Source organism: Gobio gobio (genome assembly GCF_949357685.1).
Source record: "Gobio gobio genome assembly, chromosome: 18".
Classification (NCBI taxonomy): Eukaryota; Metazoa; Chordata; class Actinopteri; order Cypriniformes; family Gobionidae; genus Gobio; species Gobio gobio.
Genome location: NC_137111.1, coordinates 9,697,614 through 9,707,440, shown reverse-complemented (window position 1 = coordinate 9,707,440; position 9,827 = coordinate 9,697,614).

Below are 9,827 nucleotides of genomic sequence, written 5' to 3'. Positions count from 1 at the left end.
GAAGGAAGGAAGGAAGGAAGGAAGGAAGGAAGGAAGGAAGGAAGGAAGGAAGGAAGGAAGGAAGGAAGGAAGGAAGGAAGGAAGGAAGGAAGGAAGGCAGGCAGGCAGACAGACAGACAGACAGACAGACAGACAGACAGACAGACAGACAGACAGATAGACACCCAGGTAGATAGATAGATAGATAGATAGATAGATAGATAGATAGATAGATAGATAGATAGATAGATAGATAGATAGATAGATAGATAGATAGATAGATAGATAGATAGATAGATAGATAGATAGATAGATAGATAGATAGATAGATATAGATCACATAGATCACTTCCACAGAAGGAAGGAAGGAAGGAAGGAAGGAAGGAAGGAAGGAAGGAAGGAAGGAAGGAAGGAAGGAAGGAAGGAAGGAAGGAAGGAAGGAAGGAAGGAAGGAAGGAAGGAAGGAAGGAAGGAAGGAAGGAAGGAAGGAAGGAAGGAAGGAAGGAAGGAAGGAAGGAAGGAAGGAAGGAAGGAAGGAAGGAAGGAAGGAAGGAAGGAAGGAAGGAAGGAAGGAAGGAAGGACAGATTCAATTAATTTGAATATATTGGATGCAAAGGGACATTTATGCTAAGAAAATTCTAATATTAGTCTTTAAAAAAGGCCTGATTTTCTGATTTTGACCTGCAGGTGATTTGACAGACAGCGACTGGAGCAGGATCAGACAGACAGCATTGGTGTGTCAACATGAGCTCCTCCCAGCTCTGCTCTGTGTACTGAAGCTCTGATAACAGCAAACACACTGGTGCAGTTTCACACCACACTGACACTCCTTCCCCCGCTGCCCTGTGTGTGTGGAGGCGCTTTAATCAGTGGGTCGGCCGCCTACTGTGTCTCTATAATAAGCCTGAGTGTTAAGTAGAGATGACAAATAGGAAGTGGCTCAGTACAGATGCAGATGAGACTGGATGACTCGACAGATCAAAGGATCTTCAGCAGGAGTTTCAATAGTTTCAATCTATCTATCTATCTATCTATCTGTCTGTCTGTCTGTCTGTCTGTCTGTCTGTCTGTCTGTCTGTCTGTCTGTCTGTCTGTCTGTCTGTCTGTCTGTCTGTCTGTCTGTCTATCTATCTATCATATGACTCTCTGCTGTCTGTCTATCTATCATCTGTCTGTCTATCTGTCTGTCTTTCTATCTATCATCTGTCTGTCTGTCTGTCTATCTATCATCTGTCTGTTTGTCTGTCTGTCTGTCTATCATCTGTCTGTCTGTCTTTCTATCATCTGTCTGTCTGCTTGTCTGTTTCCATCATCTATCTGTCTGTCTGTCTGTCTGTCTAACTATCATCTGTCTGTCTGTCTATCTATCATCTGTCTGTCTGCTGTCTGTCTATCTATCTATCTATCTATCTATCTATCTATCTATCTATCTATCTATCTATCTATCTATCTATCTATCTATCTATCTATCTATCTATCTATCTATCTATCTATCTATCTATCTATCATCTGTCTGTCTGTCTGTCTGTCTGTCTGTCTGTCTATCTATCTATCATCTATCTATCTATCTATCTATCTATCTATCTATCTATCTATCTATCTATCTATCTATCTATCTATCTATCTATCTATCTATCTATCTATCTATCTATCATCTGTCTGTCTGTCTGTCTATCTATCATCTGTCTGTCTGTCTGTCTGTCTATCTATCATCTGTCTGTCTGTCTGCTTGTCTGTTTCCATCATCTATCTGTATCTCTGTCTCTTTCTTTATCACCATGAAAATATGATTTACAAAATCCCTACTGTGGTGGAATCACGGTACAGTGATGGTATTGTATATATCGAAATATTGCGCTGAAATTATTTACATGCTACTTATATGGTGCTCCGTATACTTCCAAAACTGGATATTCCAAGAAATACATTTTGGGACTTTTTCTGTACATTCAATACCATGGTATATGTCAAATTAGGATTACTATGATAATACCATCTCATATCATCACTGTGTGTATATGTTTAATATTTCTGTGACATATGCATTTGCATGAATTGGCGGTTATTGGTGGTAATAACATAGTTTTCGTACCATTTAAATACCATAGTATATCTGTATAGCCTATATAAAAGCCAAAAATCAAGCCAAAGTCAAAAATATTATGTAAAATCACTGAACCAACCAATAAACATTCATTTATACCAACAAAACTTATTTTATGGGTTAAAACAGGTAGAAATAACACAATTGTAGGTATATATCAAAGTACCATGGTATATAAAATATCATACTGACACTGTACCATGGTAGCACCTTTTTTTAAATTGGATTGTTATTACATTTTATTCACTCATATTTGTGCAAAAAAAAAGGATCGAGGTAAAAAAGAGAATGGGGAAAAATGAAGCATTATTGCATTTTCAACAAAGTCTTTAGGAGAATAGATCGTAGTCCTGTGTCATGATAAAACACAGAGCTCAGAATATCTGACTGCGGAAGTTCATTATTCAGAGCATCCCCAACCCTGAAGAACTAATTTAATATCAACACATTGTGAAGCGTGAGACGCCCTTGAATGGTAAAAGGAAGATGGATGGATTTTATTTGATTTATTTCTAAATCCTTTAGGGTCCTTTAGACAAGCGGTTCTCAAGTGGTGAAAAGATGGGTAGCAGGTCTGTCAAAGTCAAACGGCCATGTCAGTTATTTAAAGTGCATTTTTATATTGGTCTAATCAAACATCATGGTTTTGTTTAGTTTGTCTGAAAGTAAATAGCACTCTCATAGAAACAGTTTTGTTTAAGTATGTTCACTTGACACCATCGTGAAAAAAAAAAACATTTATAGTTTTATCTTAAGTGAAAATTCTACTTTCATATCAATAATATAGTTTTGTTTATAGTGAAATCAAATTATTAAAATTATATAAATGATGTAACATTTAGGCTTATGTCTAAAGAAATGATACCCATTGAGTATGGTCTTTATAAATTAATCATTTTACTTTGTATGAATGTTTAGGTCTTTGGGAAAATACATATTTTGATTAATAATAATAAATCCAAACCATAAATATAATTTAAGGAAAAACGAATACATTTGGCTGTAAAAAAATATAATTTTTTAAATTAAAAAATAAATAAAAAAGAAGCATTTTTTAAAGTTGGTCAAAGTGTTATTTTCACAGTATTTTGAAAAGGAAAAAGAAAAAAAAAACGAAATGTTAATAATAAAAAGCAACTAACCAAGATGTGCATTTAGGGATGCCAAATAGTCAATGTTTAAATATCTTGTGCACATCAAAGGCTGTGCTTCCAGTCAAGCTCTTCTGAAATCTGACACTTGGTACAAGCATCATGTCAAGTCAGACACAAAAATGGACAGGATGACATTCCCTCATTCTCAAAAACAAAGAACAAAACTGCACAAGGTAAAAGAAAATACAACCCAAACAGCAGAAGGGAAAAAAGAAAACCCACAAAACAATAACAGGAATGGAAATGAGAGAAAGGCTTCTCAGACTTTGTGTTCATGTCCCTCCCCCTCTTTAATCGTTCCTGTCGCCTCTGGTGTTTCCCAGGCTGAAGATAGTGGGACACAGGCCAACGATTCAGATCTCTGCGATCATATATAGAGTGTGGGATTCAAACATGCTGCAAAAGCGTAAGGCAACTACCAGACAAGACTAAATTTAGCCTTGCTTGTTTGATTTTTAATAACGATCAGGGGAAAAAAAGGAAAGAAAAAAGAAAAAGTTCTATTTTTGGCAAATATAAAAGCCCTTTCAACCTAAAGTGAAATGAATAAGCCTCATGCTGAGTAGCATCTGCCTGCAAACCCGGAGGCTGCATTTCTAGGACCACAGTTCTAGGACCCTAGCAATGATTTAGTTGTTTAAAGGGATAGTTCAGCCAAAATGAAAATGTGGTGTTTATCTGCTTACCCCCAGGGCATCTGAGATATAGGTGACTGTGTTTCTTCAGTTCAGTAGAACACAAATGAAGATGTTTAACTCCAACCGTTGCAGTCTGTCAGTCGTATAATGCATGTGAATGGTAGCAAAATCTATGAGAGTAAAAGAAACATGCACAGACATACAAATTAAACCCTGTGGCTCGTGACGACACAGTGATGTCTTAAAGGGTTGGTTCACCCAAAAATGAAAATAATGTCATGTATTCCTCACCCTTATGCCGTTCCAATCCACACCCGTAAAGGCCTGTACACACCGGGACGAATATCGCGCGCGCTTATCGCCAGAGTTTTTCGTGACGTTTTTCGTGAAGTTTTTCGTGACGTTTTTCGGCGCGTCTTGAGTGTTCACACCCAATCGATTTTCACTGGCGATGCGCCGAGTGAACGTGCACATTCAGAAGATGCGCTCCCGGTACACAAGGTGGTGCTGCGGCACTTTACGCCTCTGACACGCTTGTCACACAGAAGAAGAAGAGAGACAGTATTTACGTGCTTGCCAAAAACATAGACATATTATGTCTATGGCCAAAACCCCTTCACACACTTTTTACTAACTGGCAGCATTATCAGCTCATTTTCTTCTTTGTCTACTTACTACTTCTTCGTCGTATCAATGTGTGCTCGGCAAGACCGTTTTGTGCTTGAGCACCACCAAGTCGTGTTTTACTGTCACTTCAGCAGCTCCAGGCACGTGAACAAAAGCACCGATCTCATTGGTTGGCCAGTTTTTAACGCGCCGCGTCAAAATGAAAGACGAACCAGAAGCGTTTTTCTTTTAAATGACGCTTTTACGCCTGGCGATTTGCGCATCGGTGTGCACACTCACATTGGCGCCCTTTGTTTAGCCACGAGGCATTAAACGTCGGCGATAAACGCGTGCGAAAATCGTCCCGGCGTGAACAGGGCTTAAGACCTCTGTTCATCTTCGGAACACAAATGAAGATATTTGTGTTGAAATCCGATGGCTCAGTGAGGCCTGCATAGCCAGCGATGACATTTCCTCTCTCAAGATCCATTAATGTACTAAAAACATATTAAATCAGTTCATGTGAGTACAGTGGTTCAATATTGGCAGCATTATCAGCTCATTTTCTTCTTTGTCTACTTACTACTTCTTCGTATTATCCTTCTTACCTGAAGGAATACTTAATCCCATATAGACCCAGCTATAGATTGAGACACACTGAATTTCCCTTCTTCACTGTGCCAAACATCTCCAAAGAGAGTGGTAGGTAAATGTAAAGCCCCTTCAGACTGGAATAGCCTGCCTGGGTCTCTATCTGTCACTTCCTTGCACTCCTTTAAAATATCGCTCTTACTTGCAAGCAAACTGTTGCTGTAAATGTTTTCCTCATGTGTGACTGGTCTTTTGTTTTTTATACTCAAATATGCAGGATACTTTTTGTTCTTACTTTTTATTTATGTGTATATATGCGAGTATTCGTGGAGGTATGCGCATGTATATTATGTGTGTATATGTATGTATGTATATGCATACACTCTAAAAAAAATGGTGCTATATGGCACTAAAAGTGGTTCTTGGCTTGTAATCATATGGGAACCAATTTTGGTGCTATATAGCACCATATATTTAAAGGAGCACCATATCTTAACATGTTCTGTATATGGTAGCGGTGCTATATAGCACCTAAGTCAGTGGTGCTATATAGCACCTCAGCAAAAGAACCGGTGAAGAACCGCTGAAGAACCCCTGAAGAACCGCTGAAGAACCGGTGAAGAACCAGTGAAGAACCAGTGAAGAACCGCTGAAGAACCGCTGAAGAACCCCTGAAGAACCGCTGAAGAACCGGTGAAGAACCAGTGAAGAACCAGTGAAGAACCTCTGAAGAACCACTGAAGCACCAAAATTGGTGCTATACAGCACTTAAAAAGGTTCCCCTATGATTACGAGCCAAGAACCACTTTTAGAGCCATATAAAACCTTTTTTTTTGAGTGTATCGCATTATATTTCTTCATCAAAAATGGTGCTAAATAGTACCAACAGTGGTTCTTTGCCTTGTAAAGAACCTTTAAAGGGGCTTAAAAGGTTCTTTGTACAGCAGCGGTGCTATATAGCACCTTAACCACCCCAAAAAAACAAAAAAAAAACCGCTGAAGAACCATACAAGGGCTTAACAGGTTCTGTATATGGTAGAGGTGCTATATAGTCATCCTAAAAAACCGGTGAAGAACTGCTGAAGAACCGCTGAAAAACCGGTGAAGAACCGCAGATGAACAAATGAAGCACCAAGATTTGGTGCAATATACAGCACTTAAAGTAATTCCCTTGTGATTACGAGCCAAATAACCCCTTTTAGTACTATATGGCACCGTTTTTTTTTTTGGGATGTGTATGTATTGGCTAAATGTTGCCATGCCTCTTAATACTGCAAAATGTTTTATACATGGATTTTTTTTCAAATAAGGAGTCGATGGGGCGGGTGAGGTGGGATGAGGCAGAGCTTTAGTGAGTGTGAATGTACATGTGCTGTATTATCTTTGTCTTTGTCTCGAGGACCCCCTTGTAAATGTTTCATCTCAAGGGGTTATCCTCCTAACAACAATACATTCTAAAGAACCTTTCACAAAACGGTTCTTCAGGGAACCAAAAACGGTTCTTCTATCTTTGGCATCGCCATTAAATCCCCTTTTTGTTTCTACCTGGCACCTTTATTTTTAAGGTTGTACCCCCGATACCGTAGCTGGAATTTTGGGAAAAGGAGCTGGAGACGCTGTTGGTGCCTGAGACAGATGGTGTTGTTCAGGAATGCTGGTAAACAGCACTTTCACCGGCTCCTTTTCCCACAGTAACACAAACTGAAGAGGTGAGAAAGACAATTTATTGGGACTAAACTCCCAGTCTCCATTCTGGCTAAGGAAATCCAGGTTCATATAAACTGCACTCACTCCGGCCCAAATGGTGCTCACACCTCTAGAGTGTTCTGCTGAGAAACTCTCTCATTTGGCACATTTAAGCAAAACAGTGACACTTGGTAGAACAAATACAGCTGAAGACAGCATCAGCACGTCTCAGGGCCAGACACAATCTGCTGACCGTTTTGCTACATTTCAAATACACCAGCGATTTTTATTTCTTTTCACACATATTATTATTACAGGGGCAGATTGATTAATAACGACTTTTCGCATGGCTTCATAATACTATGTTATGAACTCAAAACACTTAGTGCATGATTTGTAAATGAATAAATTGTGATGTTTGCATCACATAATCAGCTCCATACGTTTGGCTTCGAGTGCTAATCGAATGGAACTAAAGGTGCAGTGCACAATTTTTCAATGCTAAAATATTTTGTCAATATATTTTGTTATGTTTGTTTGAGAGTCCTGACAGCAAAACCAGGGGTGTGACTTTGTGGGCGGATCTTTTCTGAATGACCAATGGCAGATGATGAAAATGTTTGGGTAACCGGTTTGGGGGAAAAATCATAATTTGTATTATTTTATTATTATTTAATGTAGTGCTGCTAGTGCCACTGAAATGACCTGATCTAATGAGTTTTGCTGGCAAATTCATATGAATTTGAAATTAAACTTATGATTTTTAGACAAATACTGAGCATAAAGATCCACCCCTAACCCTAACCACTAGTGCACTGAAAAATGGTAACCCAAAAAATGTGGTAAAATTTACTGATTTTATTCAAATAAAAAATGTTATTTAACATTAATGAAGCAACCTAAATATATTAGGTTACACCAACAAAACTAAATATAAGTATAAGATCAGGTAGAAATAGCTCTTTAACGTCACATTTGCAGGTTACCACTTTTTACAGTGTGGACATAAGCAGACTGTACCAAATGTATAAATGAGATTGTACAAATTCAAACACATTTGCCACCAATTGGCCAAGCTGCAAAATAGTAAAGCATTTCAAGAGTTAGTTGCACACTGTGAAGTTCTTCTTCACAGAGCTGAAAATACTATACGTTTACTTAAACTAAGCTCATGTAAATGTATCAAAAATATCTTCTGACGAGATATGGGAATTCATTCGGATCGACCGTCACAGTGCATTATGGGTATTCTCTAGCTGCTGAGCGTACATCAGCTGTACACTAGTTATTGTGGCTCTTTGTGGGATTGAATGAGTGCACCCAATAACTTCCACTATGGTTTCTGACACCACTACAAATGGCTGTCCCCTCAAATAGTGCCCTATTTAAAGGGGCTATATGCGTTTTTCTGAAATTTAAACTCGCGACTGACACCTGTGGCCAAAAAACAGAACTGCTCTCATTTTCTGCTCGCTCTCGCAGCGGTGGTGACGTCACATCCGCAGACAGCGCGGGAAAAGACGACCCGCCAGAAAATAGGAAAAATAGGATACAGGCTTATAGGTGCACCCACTGTGAGCGGACAAGGTGTCAGTATGCTCATCAGGAGATGTTTGAGTCATAAATGGTCAAATAAAAAGGCAATTGTTACGTTTATTTTGGGGAAAAAGTTGCATATAGCCCCTTTAAGGGTATAGGTGGCGATTTCGGACACAGCCTATGTTTAGTTCATGTTTAGGGGAGCGCAGGGTTAGTTAACACACATGGTTTAAAACTTTCCACACATGCCAGGATGGAGAAACTTAGTGTATTTACTAGTTGCGTATTTACATATCAACACATTTATTTAACTATAGCAAAAGTACATTTCTGAAGTTTATTTATTTATTATTTGCTCATGGTCTGGTGTTGTGTGTCACTTCCGGTTCTGTTTTATCCCCAAAGTTTAGATTTACTTTGTGTCACTTGTTTCCATGTGCCTGGATTTACTGTTGTGATTTTTTGTTAATTAACTTATTTTACTGCATTTGGATCCTACTCTCCGTTTCCTCTGAAGCATCACATTACAAATGTGTTGTGAAATGTGCAAGCAATGTTATGTCACCACAGACACTTTTTCCCATTGAGCCTGGTTTGCATTTATTAGTTTGCTGAGAGCATTGCTAAAAAATTTACAAATTCGCTAAAGTAGGGGAGAGCGGGGTACAACTTAACGGATTTTGACTTTCTCAGGCTAGGTCTACATTAATCCGGATAGATTTGAAAATGGAGTGTTCGTTTCAAAATGCTCTCCGTCCACACTAGCGTTTTCCTAAAGTTTCTCATCCACACTGAAACGTCAGTACACGCCAAATTCAACTTTCTGCACATGCGTAAAACCTCATAAAAGCGTAACCTCATAAAGAGTTATTACACAATACTTCTAGCAGGATCATTTTATTTAGCAAAATATCTCACCATTCACTGATGCGTCCAGGTCGCACTCGTTCAACCATTTTTATGTTTGGTCTAAAACTCGTGTTTTGCAAAGTAATATATTTTAGAAACTGTGTGAAAGTGAATAGCACATAACTGGCACAATAGCGGTATAAACATACATATCTATATTGGTATGCGATCGCCCTGGGTTCAAATCCGCCTTTTGCAGAGCTCGCTCTTCTCTCTTTTCCCATCACATATCGCATCGGAAATGCATTTACTTTCAATAAAAAATAAGAAAATGTTCTAAAAATGTAAATAATATGACTAAACATGCGTCATTGCTTTCAAATACCTCCGTCTTCACAGTCCACACTAAGACGCAAATATGGCGTTTTCAAATGTATCCACTTTGGAGAGCGTTTTCAAAAAGCTACATTTTCACGGACTTAAAACGCTGTCTCAGTGTGGACGCAAGGCCAAAACGGTGAGAAAAAGATGCGTTTTCAAACGAAAATGTATTAATGTGGCCATGGCCTTAGTTTGTGTAAATCCACTTGGGGTTCAGAGTATTTATTTTTACCCACATTAATTTCCCACATGTCTAGTACAATTATGTGGTTTTGTTTCATTAATGCAGTGATTACTTT